The sequence below is a fragment of the Nansenia antarctica genome, assembly GCF_963989245.1.
Source record: "Nansenia antarctica genome assembly, chromosome: 1".
Classification (NCBI taxonomy): domain Eukaryota; kingdom Metazoa; phylum Chordata; class Actinopteri; order Argentiniformes; family Microstomatidae; genus Nansenia; species Nansenia antarctica.
This window is the reverse complement of record NC_137674.1, coordinates 46,231,264-46,245,749: the sequence shown is the minus strand read 5'-3', so window position 1 is coordinate 46,245,749 and position 14,486 is coordinate 46,231,264. Positions and strand designations below refer to the sequence as shown.

Below are 14,486 nucleotides of genomic sequence, written 5' to 3'. Positions count from 1 at the left end.
GAATTTGAGGGAATTGAGTCTTGAAAGTCCTTGAAAGGTGCTTGAATGTGATGTTTCAGAAGGTGTGGGAAGGAACCCTGAACAAACAATCAACAGCAGGCAAGCAGGGGACGGGTGCTGGTTTAGAAATCTAATGTTGAAGTTGTTGCGTGTCTCCCCCCCCCAGTTGGGGCGCCTGGTGGACCTGTGCAGCCCCATCCATAAGAGGTACCAGCTGGCCGTGACCAAGGTGTTCGGCCGCTACATGAACGCCATCGTGGTGTCGTCTGAGAAGGTGGCGCGGGAGTGCATCGCCTACGCCAAGGAGGAGAGGATCGCACCCGAGACCTTCCTGCCTATAGACTACCTGGTGGTGAGGAGGGGAGGGGAGGGGGGGGGGGGGGAGAGAGGAGGGAGAGTGACTACCTGGATGTGAGGAGGGAGGGGAGGGGGGGGGGGGAGAGAGAGAGGAGGGAGAGGAGGTAGAGGAGGGAGAGGAGGGAGAGAGGAGGTAGAGAGGAGGGAGAGGAGGTAGAGGAGGGAGAGAGGAGGTAGAGGAGCGTGACTACCTGGACGTGAGAGGGGGGAGAGGAGGGAGAGGGAGAGGGGGGGGAGGAGGGAGAGGAGGGAGAGAGGAGGGAGAGAGGAGGGAGAGGAGGGAGAGAGGAGGTAGAGGAGGGAGAGAGGAGGGAGAGGAGGGAGAGAGGAGGGAGAGGAGGGAGAGAGTAGGGAGAGGAGGTAGAGAGGAGGGAGAGGAGGTAGAGAGGAGGGAGAGGAGGTAGAGAGGAGGGAGAGAGGAGGTAGAGGAGCGTGACTACCTGAACGTGAGAGGGGGGAGAGGGAGAGGGGAGGGAGAGGGGGGGGAGGAGGGAGAGAGGAGGGAGAGAGGAGAGAGACTACCTGGACGTCTAGTTCCGTCTCACACTACGCCGTGTTGGGTCCTTGAATTTGAGGGAATTGGGTCTTGAAAGTCGTTGAAAGGTGCTTGAATGTGATGTTCCAGAAGGCGTGGGAAGGAACCCTGTGTATAAACGAAGCTTCACTCCCTCACCTGTGCAGGTGGTCCCCCTGAACGAGCGTCTGCGGGAGGTGGCGGGGGCCAAGATGCTGGTGGACGTGGTGCAGACGGCCCCCCTGCTCAGGAGGGTGGTGCAGTACGTCTGTGGCGACACCCTGGTGTGTGACACCATCAAAGAGGCCCGCAGCACTGCCTTCGACGGCCCGCAGAGACTCAAGGTGTGTGTGTGTGTGTGTGTGTGTGTGTGTCTGTGTGTGTGTGTCTGTGTGTGTGTGTGTGTGTGTCTGTGTGTGTGTGTGTGTGTGTCTGTGTGTGTGTGTGTGTGTGTGTGTGTGTGACACCATCAGAGACGCCCGCAGCACCGCCTTCGATGGGCCCCAGAGACTCAAGGTGTGTCTGTGTGTGTCTGTGTGTGTGTGTGTGTGTGTGTGGTGTGTGTGTGTCTGTGTGTGTGTGGAATCGATTTTATTTGGAAAAAGTCAGACCAGAAAATGTGTTGTGTGAAACGATAATCATATCGCAAGAGGCCACGATACGATAATCGATGTATCAATATTTTGTCCCACCCCTTTACGTTTACATTACATGTTTGGCATGTAGCAGACGCCTTATTCCAAAGCGACTTACAATCGATACATTTGACTAAGCAAGTGAATCATCAATCCACCAGTCGTAGCAGGAAGAGTAATCTAGCTCAGGCCAGGGTCCACTGGCAGTTGTCGTGAAAAAGTCTTCTTTTTTTTTCTTTCTTTTTTTTTATAGACACTGAAGAGACAGTAGAAGGGGGGCAGTAGAGTCTTAGGAGGCACAGTATAGGGGAAGTAAAAGGGAAAAGCAGGTGTCTCAGGAGACGCAGTGCTGGGGGGTAGTAATGTCCCCCTGTCCTCCCTGCAGACGGTGTCCCTGGACGGCAAGCATGTTCTCTTAAGCCCAATTTATACTTCTGTGTAAAATCGACGGCGTAGCCTACGCGTAGGTTGACGCGCACCTCTCCAAAAATGACATTTACGAGATGTACAATCCTGTTTATTTAGAAATAAATGATTAGTTAGAGGGAGCCCCATGGCTGTTTGTTGGGTTTAAATTATATTTATGATAGACATATTTAATGTAAAGTTATGAACTGTGATTGGTCCGCTTGGTAGCGTCACATTCCGACTCTCTCGTAAATGCGGAAGTCATGACAGAAATGTCATTTACTTTTTCTGTAATTACTTATTAATAGGGGTGTAACGGATCACCTAACTCACGGATCGGATCGTGTCACGGTTTTTGAGTCACGGATCGGATCATTTTTCGGATCAACACAAAACATAAAAATAAAAATAAAAAGCTTTTTCCTCGAATTCTGTAAAAACACCACTTTTACTGTGTAAAACCCAACAACATTCAAGATGTCAAAACTGGTATATATATATATGTGTGTGTGTATATATATATATATACATACCAGGGTTTCCGTTAGAAAAATTTGCCGTCGGACATTATGTCCGGGAAGATTTCGATTTACCGGACAAATGTGAATTATTCCGGTCATCATAATAAAATATAATATAGCTGTTTGTCGCGGTGATTACTGTTGTGTAGCGGCCTATATATGCCATTTAATGTCTATTTCTCATCCGATACGATTAGATGCGAGCTATATAATATATAATAATATAACATGATTTGACGCATGTGCGCTATGCCATTATGTCCAGCGCTGAACGGGCGCCTCACTGGGAACTGAACAGACAGCATCGATCAATGAACGGACTCCACATTACGTTAACTGAAGTTTGTTAAATTGTTTGGGATTAATGTGAGTTTTCTATTTTCTCTTTCCAGTTTTACCCTTTTTTATCAATAAAACAACGTCATTTCTATAACCAGGGGGGTATTCCATCAACATCGCTAAAAGAAAATCCAGGTTTAGTCTGACAAAGTCTCGCGAGGGTTCCTAAAAATATACAGGCATATTCCGATAAATCTCGCGAGAGTTATCAAAAATAAGCCAGGATTTTCCTTTAGCGACGTTGATGGAATACCCCCCAGGTCTCGCTGGTTGGGAAGGCATTTCGTTTAGCTGCCTGTCAAATCATACTTAATCGGACTCGGGAGTATGACAATGAGGAGAACATAACTGTTTTTGTATGTCGTCCTGAAGACCGGCTGTTAGATCATATCGCTGAAGTTTGTCTCCATAGTGTAAATGTTGTCCGTTTCGTTTGTTATCCTTGTTATTGTGCGATAAAGTTAAGGCGCTCCGCTTCGGGACACCATTTTCAGCTCAGCACCAAACACACACACAACACTGCCCGAGAGAGAAGGACCCGCCCCCTATAGGCTAACTAAAGGGGGCGGGTCCTTCTCTCTCGGGCAGGCTAACTAAAGGGGGCGGGTCCTTCTCTCTCGGGCAGGCTAACTAAAGGGGGCGGGTCCTTCTCTCTCGGGCAGTGTTGTGCGTGTATGAGTGTGTGTGTGTTTGGTGCTCAGCTGAAAATGGTGGCCCGAAGCCAAATTGTGCTTAGAGGGAATTATTTTCACCGGACATTATGTCCGACGAGTTTTCAATTTGTCGGACTTCAACAAATGTTACCGGACAAAGACCGGTAATTACCGGTTAACGGAAACCCTGATACATACATACATAACATATTCTACACTCAAACATTAGGCTACATATTAAACAGAAACACACATTCAACTTAAATGATGCAGTAGGAGAGAGGGAGGAGGCACCTGGTTGCAGCAGTGAATCACTGGGCTCTTTAAAGCAGACAAATAAACATGTTTTATGCCACTTTTAACTAAATAATAAAGTGAAACCTTACTTTAAACATGGTATGAAAAAACTGGCTACATTATCAGAAGTTGTCAAGCTGCCTTTTTCGTGCCTCCCGTCAACACACCAGGGTGATGTCGCGGCAAATGTGTGGCCATGCTCGTACGACTTTCTCGTTGCACAACGCTTAAACACCGTAACTTTTTTATCGACCACACTTCCAATGACACTGTCCGTCATCGTTATAATTGACAGAGAAGCCAAAGTGCTCCCATACATGGGATTTAAATGACGAGGGAGGCATTTCGAATTCTTCTCTGTCGCCAACATTAGCAGCATGATACACTTGGGCTGCGTTCGTAAATTTGCTCTGAGAGCGCCGGAGAGCACACTGGGTCCGACGTCATAAAGGGACCAAGTAATTTGATTGGACAAGAGGCGTTCCATGAATGCTGATCAGATTCCAGAGCGAATTTACGAACGCAGCCTTGTTGTTCTGGATTTTTTTCCCCATTATCAACCTATCATTGCGCTTTAGAGTTAAACAAAGCACGCAACTGTCGCGTCTATCTTTTCATGGAAACTCTACATTGTGATTTACAAGGGATATTAACTAATATTAAGTAATATTATTACTTGGTTACATTTTGCAATTGATCCGCGGTACACATGCGTGCCGAACCGTGGGGGGCGATCCGTACGGCACCCCTACTTATTAATAAAGATTTGAAAATGTATGATAACCATCTTATTATCTTAGTTTACTGTCATTTCAATGCATTATAGACATTTTCTTTACAACAAGCATAACAAAAATAAGTTTTTTGATCGCTAATATGCCGCTATGAGTACACCGACCAACGCGACGCGACCAACGTAGAACTATAAATTGGGAGAGCCCTTGCGTAGCCTAAGGCGTAGGCGCGCGTAAATTCGACGCAGAAGCATAAATTGGGCTTAAGTCGGGGGTGATCTCTGTCTGTCCTCCCTGCAGACGGTGTCCCTGGACGGCACCATGTTCTCTAAGTCGGGGGTGATCTCCGGGGGGTCCAGCAGCCTGAGGAGCAGCGCGCGGCGCTGGGAGGAGAAGGACATGGCCCGGCTCAGAGACCGCAAGGAGGCGCTGACTGCTGAGCTGCGCGTGAGGCTGCACGCCGCTGCACCACCTGCACACACACGCTGCACCACCACCACCTACACACACACACGCTGCACCACCACCTACACACACACACGCTGCACCACCACCTACACACACACACGTTGCACCACCACCTACACACACACACGCTGCACCACCACCTACCCACACACACACACACGCTGCACCACCACCTACACACACACACGCTGCACCACCACCTACACACACACACGCTGCACCACCACCGCCTACACACACACACGCTGCACCACCTACACACACACACGCTGCACCACCACCTACACACACACGCTGCACCACCACCACCTACACGCCGCACCACCGCCTACACACACACGCTGCACCACCACCTACACACACACACGCTGCACCACCACCTACACACACACATGCTGCACCACCACCTACACACACACACACGCTGCACCACCACCTACACACACACGCGCTACACCACCAACTACACACACACACGCTGCACCACCACCTACACACACACACGCTGCACCACCACCTACACACACACACGCAATTTTCAGGCTGTGCGCGCGCGCGGTAAGCACTACCCGCCACCATTGTAAAAATTCCTGGAGGAAACACTGCACACGCTGCACCACCACCTACACACACGCTGCACCACCACCACCTACACACACACACACGCTGCACCACCACCTACACACACACATGCTGCACCACCACCACCTACACACACACACACGCTGCACCACCACCTACACACACACACGTTGCACCACCACCACCTACACACACACACGCTGCACCACCACCACCTACACACACACACGCTGCACCACCACCTACACCCACACGCTGCACCACCACCACCTACACACACACACGCTGCACCACCACCACCTACACACACACACGCTGCACCACCACCACCTACACACACACACGCTGCACCACCACCTACACACACACGCTGCACCACCACCTACACACACACACGCTGCACCACCACCTACACACACACGCTGCACCACCACCTCCACACACACACACGCTGCACCACCACCTACACACACACACACGCTGCACCACCACCTACACACACACACGCTGCACCACCACCTACACACACACACACGCTGCACCACCACCTACACACACACACGCTGCACCACCACCACCTACACACACACACACGCTGCACCACCACCTACACACACACACTGCACCACCACCTACACACACACGCACACACACACACACACACACACACACACATATTAACACTAGAACGGCCGTGAGTAAATGTTTTTAAATATCTTTGCACTCGATCAAATTTCAGGACCCCTCCTTTCATGACTTGTCCTAGATATGTGCGTTCTACCACCCAGTATCCTTACATTTTCTAAATCACATCAGGATAAGCTAGTATGAAGCTATTTTGCAGTTTTTCGGTGTAGGAGGCAGGCTGATTTATGAGGTATGACCCCGGTCATGTGACAGGGTCTGATGAAGCTGAGGCGTAAGGAGGTGGAGCTTAAGCAGGTGCAGGTGCAGGCCCTGGGGGTCCAGACCAGGCTGAAGTACTCCCTGTCAGAACTGGACCGGCTCTGCAAGAAGGACGTCCCCGCCTGCCAAGCGGTAACCCCTGACCCCTGTGATGTCATACTGACCCCCTGTGATGTCATACTGACCCCCTGTGATGTCATACTGACCCCCTGTGATGTCATGCCGATCCCCTGTGATGTCATACCGACCCCTGTGATGTCATACTGACCCCCTGTGATGTCATACTGTATATAGAGAGAGGGAGGGAGAGGGAGGGAGGGAGAGAGAGAGAGAGAGACAGAGAGAGAGAGACAGAGAGAGAGAGAGAGAGACAGAGAGAGAGAGAGACAGAGAGAGAGAGAGAGAGAGAGAAAAGACAGAGAAAGAGAGAGAGTTACAGACCAAGAGCAGGTGACAGCGTTGTAAGACTCTGTTTGGTCCCTGATACAGGAGGTGTCCAGGAGAGTAACAGTGTTTGGTCCCTGATACAGGAGGTGTCCAGGAGAGTAACAGTGTTTGGTCCCTGATACAGGAAGTGTCCAGACTGCAGAGTGAGCTGGCCAACCTGGCGTCTGACGTCCAGATGCAGAAGGACAACGTGGAGCTGAAGGACGTCGACAAACGGACCGTCAAAGCCAAGCTGGAGCAGGTCAGTGCTGTTATCACAGCTTAGGTTTAGTTAGGGGGGTTAGGGGTAGTTAGGGGGAGTTAGGGGGAGTTAGGGGGAGTTAGGGGTAGTTAGGGGAGTTAGGGGGAGTTAGGGGGAGTTAGGGGTAGTTAGGGGAGTTAGGGGTAATTAGGGGGAGTTAGGGGTAATTAGGGGGAGTTAGGGGTAGTTAGGGGAGTTAGGGGTAATTAAGGGGAGTTAGGGGTAATTAGGGGGAGTTAGGGGGAGTTATGGGGAGTTAGGGGAGTTAGGGGTAGTTAGGGGTAGTTAGGGGAGTTAGGGGAGTTAGGGGGAGTTAGGGGGAGTTAGGGGGAGTTAGGGGAGTTAGGGGTAGTTAAAGGGTAGTTAGGGGTAGTTAGGGGAGTTAGTGGGAGTTAGGGGAGTTAGGGGAGTTAGGGGGAGTTAGGGGAGTTAGGGGGAGTTAGCGGTAATTAGGGGAGTTAGGGGGAGTTAGGGGAGTTAGGGGAGTTAGTGGTAGTTAGGGGAGTTAGGGGGAGTTAGGGGAGTTAGGGGGAGTTAGGGGGAGTTAGGGGAGTAGGGGGAGTTAGGGGAGTTGGGGGAGTTAGGGAAGTTAGGGTATAATAGATGCGAGAGGTTTCGTGCTTCGTACGTTTAACAGTTTTAACTGTTGTGGGGTATGGTCTCTCATATCGTTAGCCTCATAGCATAGTTGTCATATTTTGGCCAAATTGAGATATCTGACTAACTCTACTCTCCTAACACTGCTGATTCACTGTGCATTATTGCCTCTATGACATCAGCCTATCAGAATGCTCGTTACATTCCAAAATCATCTATCTATCTGCCCAAGTCATCTCTTTGACAGAGGCATGTTTGACACTACATACAAAGATGGCTCGGCTGACCACAAGTGAAGCATGACTTAGGCAATTATGCTACGAGGCTAACGCTATGTGTGTGTGCAGTTGGAGGACCTGGTGTTCTCAGACTGGTGTGCTGCTGGTCTCTCTAACGTGTGTCTCTCTCAGCTGGAGGACCTGGTGTTCTCAGACTGGTGTGCTGCTGGTCTCTCTAACGTGTCTCTCAGCTGGAGGACCTGGTGTTCTCAGACTGGTGTGCTGCTGGTCTCTCTAACGTGTCTCTCAGCTGGAGGACCTGGTGTTCTCAGACTGGTGTGCTGCTGGTCTCTCTAACGTGTCTCTCTCAGCTGGAGGACCTGGTGTTCTCAGACTGGTGTGCTGCTGGTCTCTAACGTGTCTCTCTCTTAGCTGGAGGACCTGGTGTTCTCAGACTGGTGTGCTGCTGGTCTCTCTAACTTGTCTCTCTTTCAGCTGGAGGACCTGGTGTTCTCAGACTGGTGTGCGGAGGTGGGCGTGGGCAACGTCAGGCAGTACGAGCAGGAGCACCTGGGAGACCAGCAGGAGACGGACAGGAGGAGGTAATACCACTCTGTTACCATGACGACCACGCCACTCTGTTACCGCGACAACCACACCACTCTGTTACCATGACGACCACGCCACTCTGTTACCGCGACAACTACACCACTCTGTTACCATGACGGCCGCGCCACTCTGTTACCGCGACAACTACACCACTCTGTTACCTGTTACCGTGACAACTACACCACTCTGTTACCATGACGACTACACTACAGATGCTTTAGAAGAGTCTCAACTCAACTACACTACAGATGCTTTGCAGGGATGCAAACAACTGGCTTTTCTGCACTTTTTTGCTTTTTTTACGTCAATTTGGGTGACTTGTGTGAATCGTGGAGAGTTTTTATTTGTTTATATTTCCCCTCAACTACACCACTCCCCTCTCCCCTCTCTCTCTCCCCTCTCTCTCTCCCCTCTCTCTCTCTCTCCCCTCTCCCCTCTCTCTTCCCCCCCCCCCCCCCAGGCTGGAGTTTGACAGCCAGTCCACGCGTCTGGGAGCCCAGCTGGAGTACGAGCAGGGTCAGCTGGAGCAGCTGAGGAAGAAGCAGAGGAAGCTGGAGGAGACCATCGCCACGGAGGAGCAGAAGATGGAGGAGCAGAAGAAGGTGAAACCACACCCCTCCCTCCCTCCCTCCTTTCTTTCTTTCTCACTTTCCCTCCCCTCTGCTCTGTCTGCGGCTCGTCAGAAGGTTCCAGATATGTGACACGGTCTGGTCAATAACGCCAACAAACAAACAAACAGTTCTGTTCAGTGTCAACACCACAATAAAACATGCTAGCTAATGTTTGCTAGCTAGCGCGGCTAATCACAAACAACACAAACACTAAAACAATCAAACACCAGAAAACAATTAGCTAAAAACAGGTTATCCGCGGTGTCTTGAAAAGTATTAAAAGTTGATTAATCAATTTTGGGAAAATCAAGACCCTTAATATTAAAAAGTCTTATCACGATTTTATGAGGTCTTGAATTTTTTTGACTCTGTCCAAAGAGTTTGAGTCCTACAAACTTTTAGTGAATTTATTTGTTTTATTAAAAAACAAAGATGAACCGGAAATTCTGTTGTATGATCGTGGTCTAGTCTATTGCAAACTAAAACTGTTAAGTTAAAGGTGTCACTGATGTAAACGGTTACAGCTCCAAGTGGCGGTGAGGTCTGGAAAAATATTGACACGGTCTTTAAAAAGTCTTAGAAAGGTATTGAAATTAACCTCAAGATTCCTGTATATACCCTGTCCTGTGAATTGAATATGATGTCTGGGAAAACCTATTTTTTTAGGCACTTGTTTTGTGCTTTGATTCATTACTGAACAAGTCCATCTTGTAGTGTAATGTAAGCACAATACGTTACACCCCACCCATTGCGCCCCCGCCCCCCCAAAAACTCTCTGATTACATGTAAAACGATCTTATTTTGCTGACTTACTACACGTATTTAATGAAATGGAAACTGTTCGAAAAAATAACGAGTGGGTACGTTCAAAACGTCAAGTTGCATCTGATGACAAAAAAGAGAAAATCTGACTTTTAGAAATACTTTTTGAAGGCTTTGCTGTGAGCGGGTGGTTCGCACATTCACCAGTCTAAAGCCCAGTATGTCTGTTCTCTCTCTCTCTCTCTCTCTCTCTCTCTCTCTCTCTCTCTGTCTCTCTCTCTTTCTCTCTCTGTCTCTCTCTCTCTCTGTCTCTCTCTCTGTCTCTCTCTCTCTCTCCCTCTCTTTCTCTCTCTCTCTCTGTCTCTCTCTCCCTCTCTTTCTCTCTCTCTCTGTCTCTCTCTCTCCCTCTCTTTCTCTCTCTGTCTCTCTCTCTCTCTCTCTTTCTGTCTCTCTCTCTGTCTCTCTCTCTCTCTGTCTCTCTCCCTCTCTCTCTCTGTCTCTGTCTCTCTCTCTGTCTCTCTCTGTCTCTCTCTCTCTCTGTCTCTCTCTCTGTCTCTCTCTCTCTGTCTCTGTCTCTCTCTCTGTCTCTCTCTGTCTCTCTCTCTCTCTCTGTCTCTCTGTCTCTCAGGAGGAGGAGAGGTTGCTGCTGGTGGTGGAGGAGAGCCAGTCCAAAGCCCTGGAGCTGAAGAACTGTCTGCTGGGTAAGAAGGTCCAGCTGGCCGACTCCAAGGCTGAGCTGGACCAGAAGACCAAGAGCCTCCAGGGCAGCTCCAGGTAACCAGTCTGTTTTTTATTTTTTTACATGTGCTTAAACTACAGATTGTAAGCTTTCAAATGATGTGTCATACATTGAAATCGGAGAAAAATGTAACAGGACAGGCGTATTTGAACGCTGCTAACAGCTAGCGGCTAACAGCTAGCGGCTAACAAAGCACATCGCTACGAAGGTCTGAACTGTATTGTCAATTCATTTATATCGCTATTCCCCCAAGAGCTTTTCTGTTTGGAATGTGGATCCCTCATCATCTCACCCCCCCCCTCCCTGCCTCCCTCTCTCACCCCCCCTCCCTGCCTCCCTCTCTCACCCCCCCTCCCTGCCTCCCTCTCTCATCTCACCCCCCCTCCCTGCCTCCCTCTCTCACCCCCCCTCCCTGCCTCCTTCTCTCATCCTCCCTGCCTCCCTCTCTCACCTCCCCCTCCCTGCCTCCCTCTCTCACCCCCCCTCCCCTGCCTCCCTCTCTCACCCCCCCTCCCTGCCTCCTTCTCTCATCCCCCCCCCCTCCCTGCCCCCCTCTCTCACCTCCCCCTCCCTGCCTCCCTCTCTTACCCCCCCTCCCCTGCCTCCCTCTCTCACCCCCCCTCCCTGCCTCCCTCTCTCTCCCTGCCTCCCTCTCTCACCCCCCCTCCCTGCCTCCCTCTCTCATCCCCCCCCCCCCTCCCTGCCTCCCCCCCCCCAGGGCGCTGGTGAAGCTGCAGAGGGAGGTGATCACCGTGGAGACGGCCTTGGAGCAGAAGCACCTGGCCAAACACAACCTGCTGCTGGCCTGTAAGATCCAGGGCCTCGACATCACCCTGCTGTCTGGACACCTGGACGACATCAGCCAGGTGCAGGTAAGATCCAGGGCCTGGAGGTCACGCTGCTGGCAGGGAACAGGGACCAGATCTCTGAGATGCAGGTAGGACAGAGAGACCAGATCTCTGAGATGCAGGTAGGACAGAGAGACCAGATCTCTGAGATGCAGGTAGGACAGAGAGACCAGATCTCTGAGATGCAGGTAGGACAGAGAGACCAGATCTCTGAGATGCAGGTAGGACAGAGAGACCAGATCTCTGAGATGCAGGTAGGACAGAGAGACAGAGAGACAGAGAGACAGAGACGAGACCGGTGGCCCAGCTGTATAAACAGTTAAAAACAAAGTCAAGACTGGTCTTGGGGCGGCTGGGGTTCAGGAGGTAGAGCCACTGTCTAATGATCGCAAGGTTGGCAGATCGGCAGTTCGAGCCCCGGCTGGCCACATGTCGAAGTGTCCTTGGGCAAGACACTGAACTCCAAATTGCTCCCAGTGAGTGTGAGGTTTAATTCTCACTGTTCACTCATTACCAACCAACTTCATTAACCACAGATGACAGACTCGAGTTCTCAGTTTCACTTGCTAGCTGAACGGCAGTGGTGCACGTCCCAGATCACTCTGGATGCTCACTTCTCGCTTGCAGCCTTTATTGTTATCTTTATCACAACATGACAGACATTTTATGACGTAGTATACATGACTTTACATACATGACTTTGCATAAACAGAAGATAAGCTTCTTTTTAACGTTGGGCGCGACGCTGGGCGTTTCCTCATATTTCTCTCACAGGAGCTCACACTAGTAAATAGATGCATCAATAAAACACACATATATATTGTTAGCAGTTTATATAAACATTGAAAACATATTGAAACCTAACAGTGAGCGGGCCGGCCGGCGCCTTGCATGGTAGCTTGCTGCCATTGTTGTGTGAATGTGTGTGTGAACGGGTGAATGAGAGGCCGTTGTAAATAGCTTTGGAATAAGGCGCTATATAAGTCAGTCCATTAGATGTCTAGGTATTCCATACATTGGGGGAAATAAGTATTTACCATTTAGCATTAACAACAGGCTGTCACCACCTGACCCCTGACCTCTATGATGCTGTGGTTGTGTCTGCAGCTGGACTCTGAGAGCTCCTGCCCCTCCACCATGGACATCTACGAGAGAGAGGCACGCATGGTCATCGACTACTCTGGCCTGCCAGAGGAACTGAAGGTAGGTGGAGGTGGAGGTGGTGGGTTACTGTTAACACGCATGGTCATCGACTACTCTGGCCTGCCAGAGGAACTGAAGGTAGGGGGAGGTGGAGGTGGTGGGTTACTGTTAACACGCATGGTCATCGACTACTCTGGCCTGCCAGAGGAACTGAAGGTAGGGGGAGGTGGAGGTGGTGGGTTACTGTTAACACGCATGGTCATCGACTACTCTGGCCTGCCAGAGGAACTGAAGGTAGGGGGAGGTGGAGGTGGTGGGTTACTGTTAACACGTATGGTCATCGACTACTCTGGCCTGCCAGAGGAACTGAAGGTAGGGGGAGGTGGAGGTGGTGGGTTACTGTTAACACGCATGGTCATCGACTACTCTGGCCTGCCAGAGGAACTGAAGGTAGGTGGAGGTGGAGGTGGCTGGGTTACTGTTAACACGCATGGTCATCGACTACTCTGGCCTGCCAGAGGAACTGAAGGTAGGTGGAGGTGGTGGGTTACTGTTAACTCTTTCACCGGCAGAGTTTTCTGAAAAAGTTGCCAGCCAGCGCCAGCCTTTTTGATCATTTTGACTCATCTTCAAAAATTCCCAGAATATTCTGTTGTATGAATATGTAAACACTGAATACATCAGAAGAAAGAAGAGACCTTCTTCTTGCACACAAAAAAAAGTTTGATTCTATCTTCTTCCTAGCATGTTCAGTGAACACTTCAATGTTGGTCATTTTCATCAAAAAACTAATTTTCGGACAAAAAACAGAGAAAAACGTGTTGTTGTGAAAAACTGTTTATTTTCACCCCCAAGACCCGTTTGACCCATTTGACATTATAAAACTATAATACACATAATGAATCTCATTGTAGGAGCCATTTAGTCCTACATGTTATGTTAATTTTCTAATATTCATTATGAACAGGATCAGTAGTAATGGATATTTTGAGAAGATAAAAGAATGTGTTTATTTTTATACATGTGACGCATTTGAAAATAATCATGTAAACTTGCCTGTAAGGCAAGGCAAGTTTATTTGTATAGCACATTTCATACAAATAACAGGGGCAATTCAAAGTGCTTTACATGTATTATTTAAAAATACAGCAAGAGGAGCATAGTAAGAAAATAAAAATTACAATGAATAAAAGCAAATATAACAAGTAAATAGATAAAACAGTTATTAATAAGACAATGTAGCTGGTAGAAATATAAATACAATAAAATGATCTGATGTGTGTTACCTTGGACAGGGGAACGTGACCTTGCACTTCGGGTCCAATCTAAGTCTGAACCCTGGTCTGAATCTGAATCCGACAGGGGGGGGGGGGGGGGGGCTTGAAGGCTTAGCACTGTGCGCTGTTTGATGTGTACATAATTAGAATTAGTATAACACTAACTAAAACTATATTCCCGCCCGCACCAGCTGGTAGAGATCTGTGTCTTACCTCTAGCAAGGGAATGTGATGAGTCACTGACTTGCATCCGACGAGGGGGTCCTGATGTTCCCGCTTTATTCACAGCGCCGTGCCTAATTCGTCTTCGACGCTTAGCACTGTGCACTGTTTGATGTGTAAATAATTAGAATTAGTATAACACTAGCTAAAACTATGTTATAAAACTAAGTTGTGCAGCAAACTCTTGGCTATGTACAGTACTGTTGACAAAATACATCCAACATCTAAATAGCAAAAAAGATCGTTTAAGTAATATTGTTACTAACGTCAGAACTGGAGCCATTTGCACATGAAGAGAGAGTCTCTAAAAGACTCACTTTTTTTTTTTTTTAAACCGCCTCCGGTCTTGCCGACTCCA

The 14,486-nt window shown here is 49.2% G+C and overlaps 1 pseudogene across 1 annotated transcript in view; it reads left to right on the top strand.

Moving 5' to 3' along the window:
* The window catches only part of LOC308150523 (structural maintenance of chromosomes protein 1B-like), a 42,877-nt pseudogene that overhangs the window by 16,422 nt on the left and 11,969 nt on the right, over positions 1 to 14,486 (top strand). The window contains exons 10-19 of the transcript in view: positions 167 to 352; positions 1,039 to 1,215; positions 4,759 to 4,905; positions 6,409 to 6,546; positions 6,986 to 7,102; positions 8,413 to 8,519; positions 8,987 to 9,128; positions 10,534 to 10,673; positions 11,357 to 11,510; positions 12,594 to 13,079. The product of the transcript in view is annotated as a structural maintenance of chromosomes protein 1B-like (transcript). The remainder of the gene's footprint in view (positions 1 to 166; positions 353 to 1,038; positions 1,216 to 4,758; positions 4,906 to 6,408; positions 6,547 to 6,985; positions 7,103 to 8,412; positions 8,520 to 8,986; positions 9,129 to 10,533; positions 10,674 to 11,356; positions 11,511 to 12,593; positions 13,080 to 14,486) is intronic.